Raw genomic sequence first — 26,963 nt, 5'->3', positions numbered from 1 at the left:
TTTTCTACGAGCCAGAGATGTGGATTTCCCTTCATGGCATTCTACTTTTGCTCCACCACACCTCTCTCTGGCAGGGCTCACTGTGCTGTTTCCCAGAGTTCTAGGAGAGACCAGAGATGACTCTTAGCAACTGCTGCAGCCCTGAATTGTTATTGAACACTCCTGCCTCATACTTCCTGCCAGCCGAAGAGATGGGAAGGGGGCGGGGGTTGGGGGGGTGGATGTTGAGAAATAAACAAGGCAGAGCCTTCTGGCTCCTGCCTGTTCCCTTGCCTATAGTTTGATTGATAGGTTGTTAAGTTAGGGATGGAAGGGGAGGTAGGGAGGAGGAAGAATGCCTGTCTAAATGTCCTGAGCTTAGTGCTTGCATTGCCATTCCGTCAGGCAAGAAAAAAAGAATTTAAAATAGCCACAGAAGGCAGTGATCTATCTGCACCACCCTGTCGTGCAGAGAATCAGGGCTTAAACCAAGAGTTTAAGGTGAGACTCCTTTTTTTTTTCCAAATCATTTAAAGTAACCAGTAGGCTCTATTGGCTAAAGGATCTAGAAGTTTGCAACCAGAAGCCCCCCTCACCTCTTTAGCTGCTGCTTTTGATCTCACAAGGTAGGAACATTCTGCACTCTCCTTCCCCATGTTTGTCTCAGTTTCTGCTGCTCGCAGAATGCTGCATATATTTACCACTTCCCCCATTACTTTAGGATACAAAGAAAATGGTACATATGCGCTCTTTGCTAATTCACCTTCTGATCATGCTTGCTATCATATCCTGTGTTCTAAGAGCATCTTCCTTTGCCCTTGGTTTTGCTTTCCTCCCTCATTCATGCCCTCCAGCTCAATTCTCTGGCGTTGCAATCCTTCATTGCCCAGCCAAGGTCGGGTCTCTTTCATTCCTTCTGATCCAAGGCTTTCTCTTTTAATGCCATTCTCCTTCACTAACTGTTCTTTCTCAGCTAGTGATGGCATAGCAGTCAGCCTTGCTTCCTGAAGCCAAATTTTCCTTCATGGAAAAAATTTAAAAGAACTTGATATTTATGTGGGACAGAGATGCCTTCTGTAACTACAACAGAGCCTGAGCTTGATTTATTTTTTCTTCAGCTGCTCTATTTTCCACCTGGGTGTTGTAATTGAAGGAGGGCCCAGAGAAAGATTATCTTGTCCAATCTCTTTATTTTATAGAGGAGCAAACTAAGAACAGGGAGGTCATGTGATCTAGGATCTCCCAGATAGTCAGTGGGAAAACCAGACATAGAAACCAAGTTTTTAGTTACCAAATTTTTATGTCATATTGATTCTTAGCAAATCTTCAACTGTTCCAAGGGATTCTCTGTTTTCCTATTTTAAAGATTACCTCAGAAACATTGGATGTAAATGCCCAGATACCTTCAGGACTGCTTTCATTTGTTTATCATCCTGATTTTAACATCGTTGGCACTCAATAAAAGGATCTTTTGAGTTTAGATTTCTTTGGTAAGGTGATGCTATTTGTGGAGAACAACCATTTACATCTGGTGTTGAACTTATTCTATTATACATAAAAAAGGGGAAAGTTACTTTTAAACTGCTACTTGAAGCTTGACTTCTCATGGGGGGAGGGTGCACATGTTCTGGAATATTGCATTCAGTCAAATTTTCATTGTAATCATTGAGGCATTGCCAGTTTCCTCTTTATTTGGCAATTGTAGGTAAGAAAAAAAAAAAAAACCCTGCCCTGGTGCTCCTTGAGCATGTCACTAATTGGCAGACCTTGAATGTATTGTGGATACTGTTTTGTAAAGAGATAATAGACTGTTGGATACCATTATAACTCTTCGTTCATTTGGTACGTTAATTGAGTGCATGTTAGATTCTGTATTGTACTTGGTGCTGGGTATGCCCTGGTGAGTAAGACAGAGATGGTTTCTGCTCTTTGAGTAGCTTACAGTTCATTATCTAGAGCAGAGTTCCTGAAGGTGTGGCCCATAAAACCATGTGCATCACATCACCTGCATGTCAAAAATGCAGATTCTTGGACACTACCCCAGATCTGCTAAATATGTTTTAGGCGTTGGGGCCCAGAAATCTGCACTTCCAGAAGACTCTCCGGGTAACCGCTATATACTTCAACATTTAAGAACCATCATGAGTTTTTTATATAAGGTAGGCATTGGGAGCTATTTCTAACTTAAAACACCAGCCTTCTAAACTTAAATTTCACGTCAACTCTCATGTATAACTGAGTGGGTAAGAGTGTAAACTCTGGAGCCAGACTACCTGAGTTTGCATCCCAGCTTTACCACCTATTAACTGAGTGATCTTGAGCAAGTTACTTCACTGCTGTACCTCAGTTTTCTCATCTGCAAAATGAGGAAAACAATAGTTCCTACATAGAGTCATTGTAAGATTAAATTAGGTAATTCATATGAAACACTTAAAATAGTGTTTGGCACTTTGGAAGCATTCAATAAATATCAGGAAAAAAAGAAAAACATAATTTGAATTGAAATACATCTCAGTCCTTCCTAGGCAATAATGGGCTGAACCATAACAATATTCCACCTATACAGGCAGACCAGTATGAGGTGATTGCCATGTTAAGACTTTCAGTGCTATGCTCAGAAGAAGTTCCAAATCTGGGTTGGGAAATTTGCATGCCGGTGATGTGCTCTAAAGTCCCTGATATTTATAGTGGGTTTTTTTTGGGGGGGGGCGGGGCGCAAAATTGGCTTCAAAGGCTATTGAAGTGGCCTGTTGAATTTCAGATTTCACATGAATGGGTTCTTTCTGGTCATATCCCTGGTGTGGGGCTGGATATGTTGGATAGATGTTACTGTGGGTTTGCCAGCATGTGCAATCTCATGTATGCTGGAAGAACACTAAATGTTTTTGTTTCTGCACAAGAGTGCATGAAAAATCTAAGCTCTAGTCCTTAATCTTCCTCCCCCTGTGTCAACTTGTATTCTTGCCATTTGAGCATAAGAGCTTTTACCTGCAGAGCTCATCCAAGGAGGCAGCAGGGCTTGGGCTTTCAGGTTGGAGGTGGCAGTGACATACACAGCTGAGATCCTGCCACTGCTGGCTGTCTGAGCCCTCCTCTCTGTGGTTTTCACTCTTCAAGCCATGCTTGAGTAACCCGCCTCCAGAGCTGCTGACAGGGCCGTGTTCAGAGGCCTTGGAAATTACACTGTTCATTTCCTTATCATCCCCTGACCTGCAGTGCAGAGCCTTCTGGTGCAGGAACAAGGCAGAAAAAAATCCAGACGGCTCCCAGCCAGCATGTGTCAAGGGCTACAAAGAAGGAAATTGGACTTGCTCACTTAAAAACCATGGGGTTAGGCTTTGATTTTTGGTTCCTGCCGAGAGTTATTTGTGTGTGTGCTCATGTTCTTTCTCTGTGTATTATGTATAGAATGAATCTGTGCATGGCAAAGCTATAGAGGAGGAGCATCTGAAAGTCGAGAGCGGAGGGAAGATTGCTTTTCTCTTCAGTTAATTTCCCAGTTGTGCTATTGGGATGGGCCTGGAAGGATTAGCATCAGGAAGGCGCCAGGCCATATTAATATTTTAAAATATATTTCTCTCAGTACAGTTTAGTCATGGTTGAGAGCACCCACCCAAGTAAGAAGCTTCTCTGGCTAGCTGAGGAGACATTTTTAACAAATTCTATTCCCAGAAGTCATTCATCTTATATGACCTTGACATAATCAATGTTTAAGCTACCTAAGAAAGTGTAGACTTTGGGTCCATCTTGGGTAAGAAGAATAGCTCTTTTGAGATGCAAGATAGTATGACAAAGGAGAGCAAAACAAGAGTAATTTATAGGATTTTGAGATATTTTGTTCGTAGGGCAAAATTCTGTTATATCTTCCAAGTGTGTCCTTTTTCTTTTTTTAAGTATTACAAAACAATCTACTTCCTTTTTCTTTTGGCATTTCTCTTGCCCTAGGAGATCGAAAGGAAACACTTATCAGGCTGAAGATGTAAAATGTGTGGATGGCCAGAGCTTCTTGAGCAGTTTACAATTATTCTGTCCTTAATTTTTCTTTTTCTGGATTTACACTGCCTGGGTTACATCGATGCCTTTGTGAAATGAGGGGAGGGCGGAAGAAGGCTTTTAGCTTTCAGACTTTGGAGGTGTTTTTAAATCCTGAGTGCTTCTCATGTTGGAAGTACTCTGTGGAGAAGGGTTTTCACATGAGAAGGTGATAGCTAAGGAGAGAAGGGATTACTTCCTCTTACCGTCTCATGAAGCACTGGCCCCTATACCAGCAGCAGCAGCAGCAGTTTTCTAAAACTGGGAAGTTTTAGAAAATCGAATATCAGGCCCCATCCCAGGTCTCCAAATCAGAAACTCTAGGGTTGAGTCCTAGCAATTTGTGTTTTAACATTAGCTCTACCATTTATCACAATACACACTAAAATTTGAGGTCCACTCAAAATTTGAGAGCATCCTTCCCTCTTAATAGTGAAGATCAAATTCACCAAAAACTTTAAAGGATAAAAAGTAAATGGACAGTAGGTATGATTTTTTTTTTCCTGAGTGATATTCAGACGTATCTTTTCTTTTTATGAACAAACCGACAGGAAACTAAAATTGGAAGGACTATCTAAGGGACTTTGAGAGCAGAAGAGATATTCAAATTATTTAACTTTTCTAAGCCTCTCTTTTTCATCTAGAATATGAAAGTGAATAATAGTACTGACCTCATAGGGTTATTGTGAAGATTAGATGAGATGAAGAAGGTTAAGCATTCAGCTCAATGCCTAGCATATAGTAAGTAATAAATGTTAGCTGGTGTTGCTATTTATAATGTTATTAGCTATGAGGTGCAAGGTCATTGTGAAATTAAGGGGAAAGGATATCCTTAGAGACTTTTAAGCGTTAAGCCCCTGGAGGTTTTAGAAAATAATGAGTTTATGATAACTAATATTCTCACTCTTGCTGACTTCTAAGAAGGCTTGAGAAAAGATTGATTCAGAACATTTGGAGCCATTGAGGTTCTGGGTTGTATTGTTTAACTGCTGGATTTGTTTGGAAGGGTTTGTTGGACGCCTTTTGGTATAGGGCAGATCTCAGGTTAAAGAATCATGGCTCTGTGATTATTTTAGTTTAGAAAGTTTTTTTTTTCCCCTCTGTTAATCCTCAACAAGTGTAGTTTAGAAAGGTTTTTTTTCCATATCTTGGTTATTATAAATAATACTGCAGTGAACATGGGGTTGCATATATCTTTTTGAATTAGTGTTTCCATTTTCTTTGGATAAATACCCAAAAGTAAAATTGCTGGATCTCATGGTAATTCTGTTTCTAATTTTTTGAGTAACCGCCATACTGTTTTCCATAGGGGTTGCAACAATTTACATTCCCACCAACAATGCACAAGTGTTCCCTTTTCTCCACATCCTTGCCAACACTTTTTATTTCCTGTCTTTTTGATAATATGTCTTCTAAAAGGTGTGAAGTAATATCTCATGGTAGTTTTGATTTGCGTTTCCCTAATGATTAGTGATGTTGAGCATGTTTTCATGTACCTGTTGGCCATATGTATGTCTTCTCTTTGCCTCTGTTTTTGTTTAGTAATAGGTTCTCTTCATTATGTTTTTAATAAACTGGTACCTAGCTTAGAGTTGATATTTCCTATTTGATATGTTTCTTCCAATGTTGAGTACTTTGCTCTGCACTGAATCAAATCTTAGTGAAAGGTACAGAGAGTATTACAGAAAGGTGTACATATTCACCAAACACCAAGCAAAAAGTAGCATGAGGTTAGAGAAAATTAACATTCTGGCTGAATGAAGAGTCTCTTGGTGCTAAGGCTTCTCAACTAGAGGTGCATATCAGAATCACTTCTGGAGCTTTTACAAAGTAAAAGTGCTCTACTGGAGTAAAATTTTTAGGGCTGGGGACCCAAGCATGTACATATTTTTTTTTAAAACTTCAGCAGGTGCTTTTAATGTACTTCTTGGTTAAAAACTACTACCATTGTGGAAAGGATTTTAGCTTCACTATACAGCCTCTGGGAATCTGTTACTGCAGCCTGAGCCAGGGGAACTCTTAGAGTTGTCTTTGCTTTTTGCCATTTCCAAATGGAGCTCTACACTGCACTTTAAATATCATGTGATCCTCAAGTGTTTTATAGCATGCCCAAGATTCTCCTTCAACTCTCCTTTTTTATTACTCAGTCGTGTTGGGGTCAGTTATTTAGGAATAGAGCTGTAACGAATCTGACTTCTAATTATCTTCTTAATCAGGAGAATTAATTATTGAATTTCTGATAGTTATAGCCTTTAAAGTAGAGTATCCATTATCAGTGATACTGATTAAATTTTAAATTATTCTTCCAGAATTTCTAAGGCAAACTTCAACAAAATTGTTGACCGGATACAATTGCTACATATAGGCAACTTGTAATATTCTGTTTCTATGTATGTTAGAGGGGAGCGGAAGACAGGTTTAGGTAATCCAAAGGCAGTTTCTTTTCTCACTGATTTGTGAATATTTTTTTTTGTTTATGTTGAACAGTAGGTATTCTTGATTTTCTGGAAATCTATAATACACCAAAATAAAATAATGCAACCATCCAATAAAGACCTTATTCCTGAGCCTGCTTCTGGACACATTCAAATTAAACATGCTGTTTTTAGAAGAAAGAGCATTCCTTCACAGAAATAGAAGTCCCTTGTCTAAGTTCTTTGCCTTTTTTTTTTTAATATAAACACATACTATTTCTTTGAAGTCAAAAAGAGAATTAAATGTTTTTGAGTATAAAGTATTTCCCTGCTGGGATTTTAAGTCACATACCTAAAGAAGAGTAATTAGAATGCTAATTATTATCAGAGATGAACACATACTTGAATATGCTGCAAACTCGTAGTTAAAAACATCATGGAATATATTTTGGGCAAAATTATAATGACATATCCTTAAGCTCTCATAATAAAATTTAAAATGTCATTTTTAGTACTGGTATATGTGTTACCTATGCTCTCAGAATTTACATAAATCTATACTTATAACAATCTTTTTAGGTTTTGGAGTATTTCAGATGCATATTCCACTGAATAGGAGAAAAAATTGGCAAATGTGGGAAAGACATCATACAAAGTAACTACACATTTATATACACCATATTAGACTAGATCTTAATTCCATCAGTATGCAGATTTCTAAACATCTGGTGGAGTGTCTGTTTTAGATAAAATATGCCATAAGGCATTTTTCATTTTGATTATACATATGTGCTTGGATTGAGAATGTGGGGACTTGAAATCAAACAAGCTGACTGCTTATTACAATTGCAGAAAGAGGCTGAGAAATTCTTTCATTTTTGTCTCTCTTATCTCTTCTGTCCTTTTCCATCTCTTATAAATAAGGATCAGGTTCTAAAGTCAGGGTATGAAGCACTTGATCAGAAAGTACCCTTGAAAATTACTTAGAATGATGCCATGTTGGAAATTGACATACTGGCTTTATAAATTCCTTCAGCATTGAAACGAACCATTATTTCTTCAGTTGTGGTCTCATATGAAAGCTGGCTTGTATAAGCACTGTATTGATGAAAAATATGCATTTGTAAATACTAGAATTACCCTAACCCTGGCAAAATGCTTACACTATAAGAGGCACATGGGATTGGAAACCAGATAAGTGAATAAGCCAGTTCAAGTCTCCTGTCTGTGGCTCTCTCCAAAGCATATATCAATGAGTGGAGTAACTGAGGACCAAACCGTTGAAATTGTTTTTCTTGTTTCTTTCTTTTTTTTTGCCAGCCACATATCATTGATTTGATTATGTTAAATGTGTGTATCTGGTTATCTATTTGGTGTAGAAAGGTATTTTATGACAGTAGAAGAAATCTTGGGGTTCAGATTCTGTCTGTAGTGGAAATTTATAGGTCCATGGGTTGAATCCAGCTTAATATAATGATATTCTTTTGTAGCATTTACTTTTCAATTCTAACTTTCATGTTCCCTCACAATACCCACATATTCTTTCTCTTTAGGTCCCCTTGGTCACTGAAGAAATAAGGTCATTTCTGTACGGTAACCTCAGGTCTTACCCTGGAATTAAACAAGAACCATCCTATAGGAAACTGAAGAACAGAGCTGTTCCCTTCTTACCAATGTAAATATCTCTGAGCCTAGTCTCTCTCTTAGTTAGACCCAGTGCCTTTGGTAATTTCTTTGAGCTACTCCTCTGTTTCTGTCCTTTTCTGACTTTCAGCTAAAATCTAAACCGTGCTTTTTAAAAATTCTATTGTTTTAATTATTTTTTGTTATTTCTGAAACTCACTTTTACATTTGTTATTGGTCCTATCTTAACCAGTTGGGATTATATTTAGTTATGCAGTTTTAGAGAGGAATTTCCCCCTCCTCCCCAGCTGAAAATAATTAACCAGGAAAAAGTTGTCATTTTTATATGTTCTACCATGGGCATTCATCACAGTCTGGGCACAAGCATTGGTTGTATCAAGAAAACCACTGTACTATTGACAATGAGGTTTTACCTATTTTGAAATTGCTATTAGCTACTGCTTAGAGATGACACTGCTGTGAATAGCTTACCTTACTTGAAGGCTTGGGGCCAGTGCCGTGCTTTTGGCTGTGTGCTAGTGGCTGCTCTTGGGCAGAACATTGCAATTGCGCTAAAGGACTGAAGTTTTCATGTCGAAGAACTAAGTAAAAATGATTCTGGGTGTAGGCCAACACAGCATCACTGAGAAAGAAGAAAAGTACAGTTTTGCCTTTCCCTGGGAAGCAGTTTGGCCAGGGCAGAGCTCCCAGGAATGGAAATTCTAAGCTTTTTGGTTTAGGAAGTTATGCCCCTCAGCCTTTGTGAAATGGAGCTTCTTTTCAAAGGGAGGGGGGCAAGCGGAGGGGCGGATAGGGCAGACTTAAAGGCTTAAAATAAGGTCACTTCTCAACCCTTTAATCACCCCCTTAGAATTAAGCAAGTAGGTGACCTCAAATATCACATACACAGGAAAGAAAGGTGGACTTATTTAGAAGCCAGGTTACGTAGGGCTGTCCCTAGCTTCTGCTGGATTGATTAGTGACGTAAAGTGGCATTCAGAGCAAAGTCTGGGAAGATAGTTGGAAAATAATATGTACCCCAGTGACATTTTCATATCTGAAAATGTCATATTCATATTTAGTCATATCTGACTAAAATTTTCAGATGTTTCAATTCGTTTTTATTCTATAGTCACATTCTCTCCCTCACCTCTATTTCACAACTAATAACCAAGAGCCAGAGAAAAGAGCCAGGCAAATACCATTTCAATCGTTCCCATTCCTTTGCCCCCACAGAGCTTTGATACTGGTGAAAGCTTGTTGAAATGAACTAGAAACATTGGAGAATGAGTCTTGAATATAAACTCGGATGATTTATTTTTATTTTTAACAACACAAATTTTAGCACTTTCTCTACCATCTGTTTACTTGCTCTTTACAAGAAAAACAGCAAATGAATGGTTTATTGCCCTTTTGGGATGGTTTTCGCTAGGAATTGGAGATTAGGGTAATTTAAGAGTTGATAGCAAGAGATGGTGTTTTTGGTCTTAAGTAGTACCTCCCAAGAAACAAACAAACACAGTATTTTTTTTGGGGGGGGGGGCGGGGCAAGGCCACCCTTGGTCGACCTCACAGATTACAAGGACCTTGTCAGCTTACAATCTCTTATTTTTTATTTTATTTACTTTTTATGCCTACAGCACCTGGGCCTTCTAGATAGTCTCCCATCCAAGTACTAACCAGGCTTAGCTTCCGAGATCAGAAGGGATTGGGCTTGTTCAGGGCATGGCTGTAGACCAAACATGATGTTTTTAAAGGAACCTTAGATCTTACTGTGGTGCTCACTTACTAAAAGTTATCTTTTCTTAAATATTCTTATGTTGATCTTATCTTAGGGTGGTTCCTTTCATTGCATTTATTCTGCTTATACATTTCTGTATCTTTCAGAACCATTTCCAAAGTTCATCTTGCTGGCTACTGAATAAGTCCAATGGGGCATACCGTCTAATAGGAGAGACAGAATGGACTCAAATAATCACATGTGTAACAGGGTGGGAGTCAGAGAAAATATTCATGAAGAAGTTTGAGTAAATATCTGAAGGATGAATAATAGTTAATTTGGAGGAGAGAATTGAATGAACAACCAAGTGGAAATGAAATGTCCCTTAAGGTCTGGAGGTCATGAGAAGAACTGGAAATCTAAAGATTCTCAAGCTACTTACAAATAATAAAAAAGTAATCTTTGCTTTTCACTTTAACCACTTCTTATATTTTTCCTACTTTTCACTGCTTCTAAAATATTCTCAACTTCCATAATGGAATTAAAATGAAAGCAGACTTTGTGATGAGACCTGTGTTTGAATCCCAGCACTGCCACTTAATTGATGTGGAATCTTGCAAATGACCTACCTCTCTGAACCTTTTCTTCCTTTTTTATGGATTAAAAGTACACTGTAAGTGCATAGTATATGGTGGTCTAGTAGTTGTAGGTCAGCAACAAATGTTTGTTCTGTTTTATTTCGCTGCTTCTCTGTTTTTCAAGGTGAGTTTTTCATCTGTGATCTGTTCCACCTCCTTATGGCATCTTGTTAACAACAGCTTTTCTGCTAGAGCAGAAGAGTTTTGCATTGTGCTAGAGCAAAAGAGTTTTGTATTTTAGTAGTAAAAGTCTTTTCTGGAAAAGAAGTACAAGGAGAGTTTCTGAACTGTTATAATCCAGGGGTTTGTTTACTTTTTTTTTTTTTTAACACCAGTGCCTTTGGTATTTGGGGCTGGTAATTCTTGTGGGGGCTGGCCCGTGTATTCTAAGGTGTTTAGCAGCATCCTTGCCTTTACCCATTAGATGCCAGTAGCATTCCTCCCAAGTTGAGACAATTGGAAATGTCTCCAGACATTGCCAAATGTCCCCCAAGGGGCAAAATCTCCATTTCAGAACCATTTGCTAAGAAACTATTTCTTGATGTGGGTATTACATAGCAGTGTATGTTTATGAAAATGCAGTGAGTTTTAAATATATACATTGTTCTCTGTTGTTAATCTTATGTTTCCAAAAAAGTTTTTTTTTAATCCTTTTTTCACCAAAGGCAGTTAGAGAACAAGGCACTAACCTGTAACTACATCTAAGTATGTCTAGGTTTTCATTCTTCTCTCTCAATCCCTAAAAGGTAAGGTGGAATTTAGGGGAGGAAGGGGTTCATAGTAGGATGAAAAAGAGCAAAAAATAGCCTGAAAATCTGGCTTCCAAATGTCTCTTTTCAACTCCTAGCCAATAGAGTGTGAAAGTCAACCTTAGGAAAATTTCTATTACAGAATTTCAGAAAGAAACTCTGGGCATATGACAGAGTTTAATTATCAACAAAACAGGTGTCTTCCATCCCCCTCTCTTGGTATACTGTGACAGCATTGGAGAAGATCATCTCATTTTGGTCACTTCTTGTGACCCCTTTCTTTGTTACTTCAGAAAGTATTTGCTTTTATCTTGAACATAAAATCTTTCAGTCTTTTTCTACTTTGTATGTGTGGGTAAAATGTCCTTTCATGTTGGATGAATTTGACTGTTCCCTAAGAATATAGTCCGCAAAGAAGTCCTTGGGTAGGACCCAGGCTGGAGGCAGTAGGTTAAGTAACCCACCTCAGTGTCTTGAGAGGAGTCCAAGAAAAGGTCCCATTTTGAAGTTTGAAAGATCCTTTAAAGAGAGGGCAGGCCTTGGGCCAAGCAGCCTTTGAGGTGGTAACGAGCTCATAAACAAGAACTGGCATGTGCCAACAGAGTCTCTCATCCTGGCTCCAGAGTTGGCTGAGGAAAGAAATGTTTGGAAGGTTCTGTAAGTAGAAGGATTGTTGTTGGCTTTGGCGATAGTGTGGCTGGAAATGGAGCAGGGAGGCGGCTCGGACCTGGTCTCTAGAGTCTGGGCCTTGCCCTGAGAGAAAGGTTTTTTCCCCCCTTCTTTTTCTTGTTTTATTTTTTCTGCCCCCCCCCCCCGCCTTAGTATTAACATTTCAAGGTACAGGAAATGGTTGGATCTTGAGTGTTTTACAACTTTTCTAGGACAACCTATTAATATTCTGGTCCCAAAATGAAAGCCAGAAGGGATTTAACTAGGTAGAATCCAGACTCATAACTTTTGTGAAAGTGCCCTAAGCAGGGTGCCCTCAGTTTATTTGGTAGTGTTTAAGTTTTACTAAAATACCATCATTGCCAGCATGGTTTGTTAAAGAGGGTAGACAGCCATGGTGGCTAACCAAGGAGACCAGTAAGACCTGAAATTGGCAGCAGAGTGAGCCATCTGAAGACAGAGCACTGGTATGGGAAAGAGATGCAACTGTGCCTGTGGGCCCCTGTCCCCTTATTATTCTTTACTAGCCCTGGCTGCTGCCAAAGCTTGCTCAATAGAGTTGTGGGCAGGTGATTGTTTCTTAATCCCTGTATAGGAGTACCAAACTTCAGCTGTGTAATCTAGGCTCTGAGCCTCTGGCACTTGGCTAAAGCACTTGGCTAAAGCACTTGCTGAGGCATCTGGTGACTGTAGACAAAAGCCTGTTTTGTCAGAGAAAAGATTGGAGCAAAGTACAAGCATTGTTATCTCTGATGCCCTCGGGGCAAACTGTCTACTTGGCACATGAAACAGTCTTGACCTTGTGAATTGTGCACCTAGTCCACTTGATCTTCTGTTTCTTTGAGATTATTTTATACAGGTGAAGCCTCAGCATTCAGGTGTTGAAACCTACTATAAATACTTTAAAAAAAAATTTTAAATATCATAAAAGTAATAAGTGCTTTATTATAAAGAATTTGGAAAATGTAGAAAGAGAAAAAAAATCATATTTAATTCTACCATATTCTCTTAACAGAAGAATTTTTTTAATGTTGTGGAACTGGCTGAGATTATTGATTCAGGATTGGCTTGGGCATGATCTATATATACCTCATGAATCTCAGCCCTGTTCCCTTAAGCATCTTTATTTTTCCCATTTGAGAACTGGTCCGGCCCTTCTTGGCTAGATTTTATAACATTTGATGAAATCTCATCCTGGAGTATGAAACTACTATATCTTCTTTCTATATTTAAGTTTTTATAACCTTCTCAAGCCAAGTTATTATCTTCATCTGTGATTATCTTTAGAATTCCGGGTGTTTGTTTTTTAAATTAGTAATGATGAATGAATGTGTGGGGGGAATGATTTTGCTGTTTTTAAAGGCTAAATGTTGACTTGCTTTCCACCTTTTGGAAGGAGTTTTCTGTGGTGTCCACTAACATAATTTGCTGTTATTAATGAACTTGGTCAAGAAAGTCTTAGAAGATTTCTTGTTGCATAAAAGAAAAGGGCTGTCTTTCATGGAGTCTTGAGACAAACTGAGCTATAGGGACTGTTTTCCCTTAGAATAACTTTTCAGTTAAGGCGATTGTACAGAAACAAATCTTTTTCTGTGTAATTTTCTATTTGGATTTTTATTGACTAGTCTGGAGATTCAGCTTATTACATGTTCGCATAGAAATTTAGATTTTCATTTAACTCGTAAGAGGTTTGTGGTAAAGAAAATGGAAATCTTGGCCTAGTAGAGAAATGCTTTTTGGATTTCTTCACTGTTAAAATGAGGCAGGGACACCCTCTTTCCACACCCAGCACAGCCATGGCTTGTGGTCCCAAGAAGCATCTGAAGTGCTTAGCAGCTCCAAAGCATTGGTTGCTGGATAAACTGTCATCTACCAGACCCCAAGCTGAAATAGTGTCTGCCTCTCATCATTTTCCTAAGGAGCAGACTGAAGTATGCCCTAACTGGAGATGGAAGTAAAGAAGATCTGCATGCAGCAGTTTATCAAGACTGATGGCAAGGTCTGGACTGATGTAACCTACCCTGCTGGTTTGATGGATTTCATCAACATTGACAAGACCAGAGAGAATTTCCTTCTGATCTGTGACGTTCATCGGATTACACCTGAGGAGGCCAAGTACAAATTGTGCAAAGTGAGGAAGACCTTTGTGCACATAGAAGGAATCCCCCTCAACTGGTGACGCATGATGCTCGCGCCATCCATGCTACCGTGATCCCCTTGTCATAGTGAGTGAGACCATTCAGATTTGTAGACTGGCACAATTACTGATTTCATCAAGTTTGACACTGGTAACCTGTGTATGGTAATCATAGGTGCTAACTTGGGAAGAATTGGTGTGATCACCAACAGGGACACCCAGGCTCTTTTGATGTGGTTCATGTAAAAGATGTCATTGGCAACAGCTTTGTCACCCAGCTCTCCAACATATTCGTTATTGGCAAAGGCAGCAAACCATGGATTCCTCTTCCCTGCGCCAAGGGTATCCACCTCACTATTGCTGAAGGGAGAGACAAGAGACTGGCAGCCAAACAGAGCGGGTGAAATGATCTCTAGGTGACATGAATGGAAAAGTCTTTGTACCTAATTAAAGCTAAATATAGCATGATTAATTGCAAAAAAAAAGAAAAAAAAAAATACTAGGCAGGACTACCAGAGACTGGTGTCTAAAAAGTACTCTTTGACATTGGCAATATCAGCTGTAGCCATTCCCCAAAGAAACCTTCCTTCATACTGTATGCCTTTATGACCTTTCGACAGGACAGAAATGGGGAGAGATACTAACTGGGTATATTTCAATTTATATTCTCTAAAAGTATGCATTCTACACTGATAGGTTATTTTGTAGATTTTCTTTTCATTTGATATGGATTCCATATAATAGGACAGAAGGAGTTTCCAGTCAAAATAATTGCTCTAGCAGCTGAGACTAATTTTTGGAACTGTTGTTAGCACTGTGGTTTGAAGAAATCAAATCAAGATTGACTGCCTAATAGTAGGCTTTGACCAAGAGCCTGGCTGAAGAATTTAAAGACATCTAGGAAAATCCTCCATGTGATTAACTTAAATTTCATATGAATGGAAGGTTGGAAATGATGTCTGGTGGCCTAAGCCGTGAGCAGATTTTCTGCTTTTTGCTTGTTTATCAGATGGCTTTATGGTCCTGCCTTTCCTTATTAATTGTCAAAAAGTAGAAAATAATTGTTTCCAGAACCCACTAATGACTGATAGATAACAGGAGAATTTAAGGGGGAGAGGTGAGCTAAACAGGTTATATAATGGAGATTTTTTTTCTAATACAAATTTTTAAAAATTAAGATATTCACATTTCCTTTTTTAAAGTGTACAATTCAGTGGTTTTGTAGTATAGTCACAGAATTGTGCAACTATCACTATTATTTAATTCCACAATATTTTCATTCCCCCGAAAAGAAACCTTTGGACCCATTAGCAGTCACATACCTCCCCCACCCCCACCCCCACCACTATCACGGTTCTTTTCTCTCAGGCCCTGCCAACCACTAATCTGCTTTCTCTCTCTATGAATTTGCTTATTGTGCACATTTCATATAAACGGAATCATACAGTATGTGACCTTTTTGTGTCTGACTCTTTTCACTTACCATAGTATTTTAAAGATTCATCCATGCTATAGCATGTATCAGCGCATAATTCCTTTTTATGGCTGAATAATAGTCCATTACAGAGATATGCCACATTTGTTTATCCATTCCTTATTGTTAGACATTTGAGTTGTTTCCACTTTTTGGCAAGTATGAATAGTGTTGCTATAAACATTCATGTACAAATTTTTGTGTGAGCATGCATTTGGTTCTCTTGGGAATATACCTAAGAGTGTAATTGCTGGGTCATATGATAGCTTGATGTTTAACTTTTAGAGGAACTACCATTTTCCTGGAATTGCAGCACTATTTCACATTCTCACCAGAAATGTACAAAGATTCTAATTTCTCCATATCCTCGTCGACACTTGTTATTGTCCATTTTTTGATAATAGCCATCCTAGGTATCTCATTATAGTTTTGATTTGCATTTCACTAATGACTAATGATTCAGAGCATCTTTTCATGTGCTTATTGGCTATGTGCATATCTTCTTTGGAGATATATCGATTCAGATTCTTTGCCCATATTTTAATTGGGTTGTTTGCCTTTTTGTTATTGAGTTATAAGAGTCTTTACATATTTTTGGATACTAGTCTCTTAACAGATATGTGATTGTCAAATATTTTTTCTCATTTGTATGGCTTGTCTTATCAATTTCTTGATAGTGTCCTTCAAAGCACAAAGGTTTTAAATTTTTATGAAGTCTAATTTATCTATTTTTTTTTTCTTTAGTTGTCTTTAAAATAATATTCCATGCTAACTTGCTACAATTTTTTTGGGATTTGAAGATTTTGAATTTCCTATTCAAGCACACATACCCCTGGAGAGAGGTAATGCCTTGTGCAATTATCAACAGCTATCCAGTGGGAATTAGTTGTTTACCAGTTGCTCTCTAACCTGAGAAAGACCTTAATAGGATGAAACTGGGGAGGAAAGAAAGGGAAAAGGAAGAGACCTGAGCACGTAGTATCATGGAGAACAAAATTGGTATTTTCCATTTGCCTCAGAATTACTGACTCTTTTCCTAATTTGTACTGTATATCACACTACCTGATACACACGAGCTACATTTGGTAGCCTTGGCTCTGCTGTAGAGCCATAGGATTAGATCATGTAAAAGTGAGTCATTTCTGTTACTTGAAGATCTTAATTAGTTAGGTTATTTAGCATTTTGTGAGATTATAGATACAATTTCAGACTCACTCTTGTATAGACAGTTAATAGCTTTATATTGAGTTTGAGAGAGAATATTTTAGACCTGGTCTTTAATTTTGGCCAGCTGTCTTGTAAATGAATGTCAGCCATCAGGTACCCTATGAACTGCCCAGAGGATCGTTGAGCACAAGATAAGATGATAAACTTGAAAGCACTGAAAAGGCTACACAAATACAAAATGGATTATTCCAGACATTAATACATGACTTTGGAAAACACAATTTCCTGGATTTCAGTTTCCTTATCTCTGAAATGAAAGACTTGGAAAAAATTATTCCCAAGGCCCTTGTCAGTTCTAAAGTTCTTTTTCTTTTTTTTTAATTAATTAATTTTTTTATGGTGACATTGGTTAATGAAATCCAATAAGTTTCAGCTGTACACTTTAACAGTAAGGCATATATATATATATTTACACTGTGTGTTCACCTCCCATTAGTTAGATTTCTTTCTGTCACCACAGATTTGACCCCCTTTACCCTGTCTACCTCCCCCCACCCCACCCCCAACCTCTGGTAACCACTAGTCTATAGTCCATGTCCATGAGTCTCTGTTTGTCCTGTTCATTTGTTGCTTTTAGGTTTATATCCCACATATGTGATATCATGTGATTTTCAACCTTTTCTGTTTGGATTATTTCGCTTAGCATGATTATTTCGAGGTCCATCAATCAGTTCTAAAATTCTGAGAGACTTTACTCTATCTCTCTTTATGGGTGTTCCTCGCTGCCACGCAGTCTCAACACACCAGCCATAGTTATTCTTTTAAAACTTATTCAGTCATCACTCCTTTCCTCAGAACCCTCCATTGGCCCTCCATTTCATTCAGAGAAAAAGCCAGTGGCCTCTAAGGCCCTACTTGATCTGTGGTCCTCCCTGCCATACTTTTGTGGCCTGTCTGATCTCCTGTTTCCCCCTCTCTCACTCCTCTCCGGCCATACTGGACTCTGCTTTTCCTTGATCATCTCAGCCTGCTCCTCTTGCCTTGGGGCTCTTAAATGGAAAATTCCAGCTTCTAGAATTCTCTTTTCACAGGTAACAGCACTGTCAACTCTCTCATTTCCAAGTTTTTACTAAAACGTCACCCTACTTTAAGTTTACAACTGCCTCTGCACCACCCACTTCACTCCTTTACTCTGCCCCATCGTTTTTTCTCAAAGTACTAATCTCCTCATCTCCTTCTAATTTACTAAGTGTGTACTCAATTATTATGTTTATCATTATTGTCTGACTCTATCTGCTAGAATATAATCTCTATCAGCAAAGATATTTTTTTTTGTTTGGTTTGTTAACCCTTGTTTCCCAAGCACCTTTAGTAGTACCTGGCCCATTAAATTTTTGTTGAAACATGTGGATGGGCTGTGCAGTGTGGTGAACACTAATCTCATTTTTAGCTAATATGAGCCTCGGTTGACTCATTTATGAAATACTGGTTTTGATCTCTTTTGTGTTAGAGGTTTTCCTCAGATACCTGGTATTCCTTGGTTGCCTGCCCATGTTTTAAATATCTTTGAGATGGGGTAATGAAAGATTGATTGGAAGCCCTGAGTGCATCAGCAGGGCACATTTATGGTAAACTCCACAGTGAGATGCCTAAGTTGGTCAACCTTAGATATCAGTATCTTTTAGGTCTTTCCTCAGAGGTTTATTAGATTCCTTAAAAAACCCTCTTCTAATTCTCCTGGATGACAAGGACTGACTGCCAGCTTCCTTCATGCCAAGTGAAAAAAAGAGGACTTGGGGCCTCAGCCTTCAACATCCATTATGCCAAGTGAAAAAAAAGAGGACTTGGGGCCTCAGCCTTCAACATCCATTATGCTTAAGTCCACAGTTAATCTCTTTATTTTAGGTATAGTCTTCATGACCTTTCCTATGCCTGGAGCACGCTAGACTGGAGATCCTCTATTCGACCCTCTCCAGAGAATAAACCTGTAGTCTCTTGAGTTGGGGAGGGTATCCTAGTGAGAAAAGGCATTAAGGATATCACTGCTTCTTGAACAGTTTTCAGTCTTATTCATACTGAATGAATCACCAGCCTCTCCACCTTGAGCTATCTGGTGCTACCAGTTTCTGAGCTCTTTTAGCTTAGTTACCTTTCTTTTATTTGTTTTCTAGATTCTAAAATGTTAGTCTCTTTCCTTTTTTGGTTTAAGTCTTTTAGAAAATCGTTTATTGTAGTTTCAGTGTGGTTTTGTCTATATTATTTCTTACAGCTGTTTTCTTGTCTGTCATTTGTCTGTACCTTGTTTTTAATTGACATTTTTATTGAGATAATTGTAGAGTCACATGCAGTTGTAAGAAATAATACAAAGATTCCTTTTTATACTTTCCCCCAATAGTAACATATTACAAAACTAGTATATCACAATGAGGATATTGACATTGATACAATCCACCAATCTTATTCAGATTTGCCATTTTACTTTGTGCGTGCGTGCGTGCATGCGTGTGTGTGTGTGTGCATGTGCATGTGCATGTAACTCTATACAATCTTATCACATATGTAGTTTTGTCTATCCGCCACCATGGTCAAGATTCTGAACAATTCCATCACTGCAGGGATCCCTGGTGTTGTCCTTTTACACCATAGCCACCTCCCTCTTTGTACACCACCCCCCATGGATCCCAGGCAACTACTAATCTGTTATCCATTTCTAAAATTTTGTCATATAAAAAATGTTACATAAATGGAATCGCACAGTACATAACCTTTTGGAATTACCTTTTTTCAATCAGCGGAATTCTCTGGAGATTCACTCAGGTTATGGCGTTTATCAATAGTTCATTCCTTTTTATTGCTGAGTTCCTACGGCATGAGTGTATATGTGCCACAGTTTGTTAAACCAATCACCTGTTTGAGGCTATTATGAAAAAAATGGCTATGAACATTCATATACAGGTTTTTGTGAAAACATGTAAGTTTTCATTTCTCTGGAATAAATGCCCAAGAGTGTAATTACTGGGTCATATGGTAATTGTGTGTTTAGTGTTTAAGAAACTGCCAAATTATTTTTCAGAATGGCTGTACCATTTTACATTCCTACCAGGAGTGCATGAGAGATCCATTTTCTTTGAATCCATGGCAGTATTTAGGGTTATTATTTTTTATTTTAGCCATTCTGATAGGTTAGTAGTTGTGGTTTTAATTTGCATTTCCCTAATGACTAACAATGTTGAAGATATTTTCATGTACTTATTTGTCATCTGTATAACCTCTTTAGTGAAATGTCTCTGAATGTCTTTTGCCCATTTTTTAATTCTTTACTGTTGTTTTTTGAGTTCTTTATATATTCTAGATCCAGTTCTTTATGATATATATGGTTGCAAATATTTTCTCCCAATATGTAGCTTATCTTTTCATACTCTTCATATGAGTTTCATCCTCTTCACAGAACAAACGTTTTTAGTTTTGGTAAGGTCCAATTATCAATTTTTCCTTTTATAGATTGTATTTTTGCTGTCAAGCCCCAAGAACTCTTTGCCTAGCCCTAGATCCTGAAGATTTTCTCCTATGTTTCTTTTAAAAGTTTTATAGTTTTATATATGTTGTACACTTCAGTTTATGATCCATTTTGAGCTAACTTTTATAGAAGATGTGAAGATTAGATTGAGGTGCATTTTTTGTATGTATGCCTATGTTTGTACAGTTGTTCCGGCACCATTTGTTGAAAAGGCTGTCCTTTCTCCATTGAATTGCTTTTGCGCCTTTGTCAAAAATCATTGGAGCGAACTCTTATATGTCTGTTTCTTGGTTCTCTGCTCTGTTCCATTGATCTATGTGTCAACCTTCTGCCAATACCACATTGTCTGATTACTGTAGCTATTTAATCAGCCTTAATATAGGGTAGAGTGATTCTTCCCACTTTATTTTTTTGGGTCAAGATTGTTTTAATTATTCTTAGGCCAATGCCTTTCCATATAGATTTTAGAATTAGCTTACCTATATCTTCAAGAAAACCTTGCTAGAATTTTGATAGGAATTTCACTATGGGGAAAATGGACATTTTTTTTTAAAGTTAATTTTTGTGTTTTTAGTCTTACAGAAATTTCTATTGAATGAAACCTGCTGGTCTGTTTTCATGACTTCTGAATTTTATGTGTAACTTAAAAAGAATATCCTTATTCCAAGATTATAAAAATATTAACCTGTATTTTTGTTTACTCTAAGTATTTTGGTTTTGAATTTAGTTTTTTAAAACCATTTGATATTTATTTTGGTGTGCTGTAAGAATCTAACATTCTGTTTTAAACACCCACTTGGACAACCAGTTGTCTTTACATCATTTACTGAAAATTATTCATAGTTTTTCATTGATTCGAGATGCCATCTTAACATAATCTAAATTGTCATATATATTTGGGTGTCTTGTTGGGCTTTCTTGTCAGTCCAGCCACCTATTATATCATATCATACTTTTAATGATAAGTATGGGCCTGTGAAATATCGTAATGTCTATGAGGAGTCATACCTGATAGTTAAGAGCTTATTAACTCAGGGGTTAGACTAGTTGAATGCTAGCCCCATCATTTATCAGCTAGATGACTTAGTGTGAGTTATGTAAATTCTCTAGACCTCAGTATCATCTGTAAAATGAGGATTATTTTAAATACGTTTTACATTTTTTTATTATTACCTAATTATTACATACATTCTAGGGTTATTGTGAGAATTAAATGCATTAATATATCTAAAGCTCTTTTAATGGTATGTAACATAGTAAGTGCCATGTTAGGCTATTGTAACAGGACAAAATTGTCCTCATGTTCCTATTTTCTATACTAGCTCTAAAAATGTTTTATTATATTCTTCCCAAAGTAAAATTCGGCTATTGATTGGAATGACACTGACTTTGTATATTTAATTTGAGAGAGAAATGATCTTTATAACGTAATAGACTATTGCATTACCTTTATATAATATTGGCTTATCACCTAAGAGCATAGTGTATTTCTTCATTTACTCAAGTTTCGGGTCTGGGCTTAATAGATGGTGAGATTGTTTTCTGTTCTCATTTAATCCAAAACACAAAAAGAAATATTGGGACTTATGTAAGCTTCACAAATATAACATTATTGGCTTGTTTTTTTTCCCCCTAGAATAACAGCAATAGAAAAACTTGTCATAGACCACATCATTAGTTGTTGTATAGATGTCTGCACCTCTGTTGGTGGTTTAAGCAGGTCTTCTCAGTGCTATCTCACATTTCTTCACCCTAAAGTGCATGAGTATTTGAGTAAATAAAGAAGAAGAAAACTCAAGGAATAATAACCTTTGGAATGGTAATAATAAAATCCAAAATATATATGAATATATATGAGAATATTGAATGAGTATATTTAAATGAAATACACATAAGTAATTAGTACTTTGAATTTGGCCATTGGGATTATCCTATGGAGAGCCCCTCAGATCCTTGCTGTAAGAGAGAATCCCTGTGTACTCAGTTTTTTCAATCACTATCCTGTTTCCTCTCCTCAGTCTTTCTTACCATCTGCCCACAAACTCTAGGTAGATTTTTTTGTATTTCAGATTGTTCATTTTTAAAGGAGAAACTACTTTTAGTTGTATACAAATGAACTGCCTGAAACCCTATCCCCAGTCTGCATATATCAGTTAACTGCTTCAAGAAAATAGCAAGAAGGGTAAAAGACTCTGATTCCAAGGAAGGCTATAGGAGATTCATATACATGTGTACTTAGACATGATTGTTCCCGTTTTCCTGATTTTTCTCCCAGAATTGTTTAGGTTTGCTAGGTGGTTGTATTTGCACTAGGAAGGGGTAAAAAGAACAGCTGTGTATTTTGACTAAGAGATGTTGAGCTGAAAGACAGATCAGTGGTAGAGATGCCAATCAAAGTACAGCAGTATATACTATTTCAATATTTATGTATGTCTTAAGTTTTTAATAACATTCAGGAAGTATAATAATATATAAGTAAATAAGCAAAGGTAATAATTACTAATTACATAGAATAATATGTACTTTTAAACAACATTTTATTATACATGCAAAAAGTACACTACTTATAAACTTACAGCTCAGTGAATTTTCATAATTTGAATACACTCATGTAACCAGCACCCAGATCAAGAAACATTACTAAATAAAAAAAAGAAAGAAAGAAACAACATTACTAACCTCTGGAAACTTTCCTTGTGCTATCTTGTAGTCACAAGCCCTCTGAGGCTAACCACTATGCTGACTCCTAACAGTATACATTAGTTTTGCCTGTTTTTAATTTTTATATAAATGGGGAGTCATACACTTTTGAACCCATGAGAGTCATACACGTAATTGTATACATTTGAAGTTTGTTCACTGTCATTGCCCCATGGTAGTTCATTATGAGACGATATTGTGAGACTACATACCACAATTTATTTAACCATTCTACTGTTGATTAATATTTGAGCATTCATACTTTTGCAGATCACCTCTTACCCATTTTTTTTTTTTAACATTGTAGGGGCTCTGGACATTTTCTGAAATATACTGATGAGGAAATCTGAGAATTTTTATCAGTTCTCTGCTTCCGAAATTCCATAATATATACCTTTTAATTTAAAAATTTATCTGTCCACATATTTTCCAAACTCATTACCTCAGTTTTTGCTGTATAATAAGCACTCCAATTTAATGGTTTAAAACAACCACTATTTACTTAGCTTTTTTTAAAAATTATTCTAAGGGTTAGCAGTTTAGGCTGGATTTTGTTACATGGTTCTAATCATCTGTGCCCAACTTGGCTTACCTTGGTTGAGACCTTCTCCATGTGGTTTTGCATTCTCTAGCAGGCCGTATTAAGGATTATTCACATGATCGTCTTCTTCCCCAAGAGGGAGTGGGGTGTGTGTGCCAATCTTCTTGAAGCTCAGGCAGAGAACTAGCAATACTCTTCTTCCTCCACTTTCTGTAGGTCAAAGCAAGTCACAAAGCCAGCACAGGTTCAAGTAGCAAAGAAGTAGAATTTCATCATTTGATGAGAGAATTGCAAGTAGGTGGATTCAGGGAGAGGAAGAAATTGTGACTTTTTTTTTTTTTTTTTTTTTTGGTAATCTACCATACCTATATTTTGCATTTACTTTTAGGAAAATAAATCCCAGTGATCCAATTTGACTGACATCTCCTTTTTTGTTTTTGATATGTATTCATGTAAACTTTTCTTTTCACCTCTGTTTTAGAACAGTGTTTGGAGTGATAAATCGAACTAAGGCTGTCTTAGGGTAGAGTTGTATTTTAATTTTATTTGTTCTTTTTCCTCTCACTATCTTTTTTTCTGTGCTATTCATTTTTATCATTCCACATGCTTAAGAATACCTCTTCAACAAAACCTTTTCTGACTTTGTGCCATTCCACCCCATGCCTACCCTGGCATCTTTCCTTTAAACTCTTCATGGCAGTATTTAGCATCCATAACATTTTATTACATTCAGTTGTTCTCATGTCTGTTTCCTGTTTATTAGACTCAGCTTCTGTGCGTATCCCCAGCGTCTGCCATGCAGATCTTTTAAAATGATGGATGAATTGTGAGAGAGCTGCTAGAATTTTTTCTTTACCAAATCTAGCTTGCCTATTTTAGTACAGAATTGTTTACTCCTATGCTTCGATTTGGATATATAACTGCTGCTACTTTGACTAGATGACAGTTAGTGTTTAGATTTGTTACTCAGAAAGGTTAAATATCACCATCCATATGTACAAATAATTGCTATTACTTCTTTTTGTACTACTCATGTTATTTTGATTAAACATATTTTTTTCTCCTGAGATACTATGTTTTTATTTACAATGTAATATTTTACATAGATATGCCTTTAATTCTTTGGAGGATGGAATAATTCAATTCATATAGCAGACATTTTGTCTTTTTTTTTGCTTTCAAATTTCCTGAAAGCTATCAATAATTTTTTTTTAAAAAAATTATTTTTACTGGTTTACTGGTTTAACTCTCTTTTTTTAGCCTTTAAAAAACTGTTTGATCTGTGATTATACTTTTGAAACTCATACTCCCTAAAATCTCTTGATAACCAGTAATCTGTCCATCAGCTATTCTAAACCTCACAAAGCATATTGGAGCTTTCTTTCATTTTATTTTGTAAATATATTTTCATAATTGACTTTGTCTCAATAACAGTAAAGCTTAATTAAGACCTGTTCTTCTACAACAGATATTGCGAATGAGTATCTTTCTTTGCTCCCGTGATTATTTTGCAGACTTTATTGTGGCACTGATTTGTCTTACTCTGTTGTAATTTATTTTACATCTGATTCCTTCCCCTCCCCAGACTCCCCCATCTCCATCTGTGAGCTATTTGATATAGACAGGGATTCTTATTTATCTCTGCATCTCCAGTGTCTATCGTGTAATTGTGCTCTCTCTATTTTTTTTTTTTTTTTGAAGATTTAATGAATTATTTTCTTTAAATGCTCTTTGGAAGGAATTGAGAGAAGAATTAAGATTTTCTTTAGCTCAGAGTTATGGACATTAAATATTGTGCAGCTAGCCTGCCGTGTTTGCTTCGTTTGAAAAGACTTTTGTTTTAGGATCTAGTAGTCTCCAACAGTTCACTAGCTCTAACCTGAAGCTACTGGTATGCCTTTTTTTGGGGGGTGGGGATAGACTTTAGTTTTTAGAACAGTTTTAGATTTACAGAAAAATTGAGACAAGTTCCCATATATTCCATACCCATATTCCACTGTTATAACATCTTATGGTACATTTGTTATTATTACTGAATTGATATTAAGATGTTATTTTAAAGTTATCCATACTTTATTCAGATTTTCTCAGTTTTTGCCAAATGCCCTTTTTCTGTTTCAGGATCCCATCCAGGAGACATTACGTTTAGTTATCATGTCTCCTCAAACTCTTCTTGACCGTGACAGTTTTTCAGATTTTCCTTGGTTTTGATGACCTTAATTGACACTTGTGAGGCATAGTGGTCAGATATTTTGTAGGATGCCCTTCAACTGGTGTTTATCTGATGTTTCCCTCAGGATTAGACTGGAGTTAACAGATTTTAGGAAGAAGAACCACAGAGTTAAAGTAACATTTTCACCCCATTACATTAAAGGTACATACTGTTTACATGATTTATCACCATTGATATTGAACTTGATCACCTGACTAAGATAGTGTTGGTCAGGTTTTTATACTGTCAAGTTACTTTTTTCCCCCCTTTCTGAAAATACTGTACTGTATAGAGGGAGTTCACCATGCGTAGCCCACACCTAAGGAGTGAGGAGTCAAGTGCTCTCTCCTCCTTGAGGATAGTATCCACATAATTATTTGGAATTCTTCTGCATGGATGATTCTGCTCTGCTTTCTAATAACTCAATTTATGATGGTAGAGGAAGATGGAAAGCTGTGGGGTATTGGACAAAACTCCCCAGCGCGAAAGATCTTGGTCCCCAGGTTTTTGTTTCTGTAGATAAAGCCATGTCAGGTGCTCTAAGTAAACACTGTTGGGCTGTGATTCATTGGTCTAGATTGTTTTTGTTTCTCCACCTTTTGCTGCCTAGACTTCCTTTGAAAATGATGTTAGTGAGCCTCTGAAAAACACTAAGAGCTTTGTCCATGTACCCGTGTCCAAAAAAAAGTACCTAGGGCTCTGATGGTTTATGAATAGTCAGCTTCAGTTTTAAGGAAGGAGGAGGAGGTTTTATGACTACATACAGCCACATTGCACATTGAAAGAAAATATTTGTTATACTGCTTTCGGAGCCAAAGAGCAAGACCCACTGGAGTAAATAAAAGAAATAAAAGAAGGTATATCTTCACTTTTTCTTAGATGTTTATATCTGATATATGACTATAATAAATATTTTACTAGTTACAGTCTATTAGTTTAGATCAGTGATTCTGACTGTAGCCCCCAGATCAGCAGAAGCAGCATCAGCATCATATGGAAATCTGTTGGAAATGCAGGTTTCCATCTCTATTCCAGACCTACCATCTCAGAAACTCTGGGAGTATGAGGCCTAGCAATCTGTCTGTCTGAAAAATCTCCTGCTTCTCCCATGATGATTCCGATACATTCTAAAGTTTGAGTGTCTGATTTGGTTTATTGATTGTGCATGGTAACCTGGATGTAAGTTCTTATTGCATATTGCATTTCCTACAAAGTAGCCTTTGCTTTTCGTGCACGGCCATGAAAAATCTTTCCTCTTTTAATCAGTGTTGGATTCCTAAGAGGTTAGTACATATTCTCCTCCTTGAAGATCGTATTTGCTGAACTGGTATATCCAGAACAGAGTTTGGCAAACCACAGACTGCAGACTAAATCAGGGCCACCTCCTGTTT

The 26,963-nt window shown here is 37.1% G+C and overlaps 1 protein-coding gene and 1 pseudogene across 2 annotated transcripts in view; both read left to right on the top strand.

Moving 5' to 3' along the window:
• ZNF609 (zinc finger protein 609) overlaps positions 1-26,963 on the top strand; it is a 167,872-nt gene that overhangs the window by 15,816 nt on the left and 125,093 nt on the right. The gene's annotated exons all lie outside the window — the stretch shown is intronic.
• Positions 13,621-15,317, top strand: LOC102882922 (annotated as a pseudogene).

Source organism: Pteropus alecto, unplaced genomic scaffold (assembly GCF_000325575.1).
Source record: "Pteropus alecto unplaced genomic scaffold, ASM32557v1 scaffold86, whole genome shotgun sequence".
In the NCBI taxonomy this organism is placed as follows: domain Eukaryota; kingdom Metazoa; phylum Chordata; class Mammalia; order Chiroptera; family Pteropodidae; genus Pteropus; species Pteropus alecto.
The sequence above is the reverse complement of the archived record's forward strand: the minus strand, read 5'-3'. Positions and strand labels throughout refer to the sequence as shown.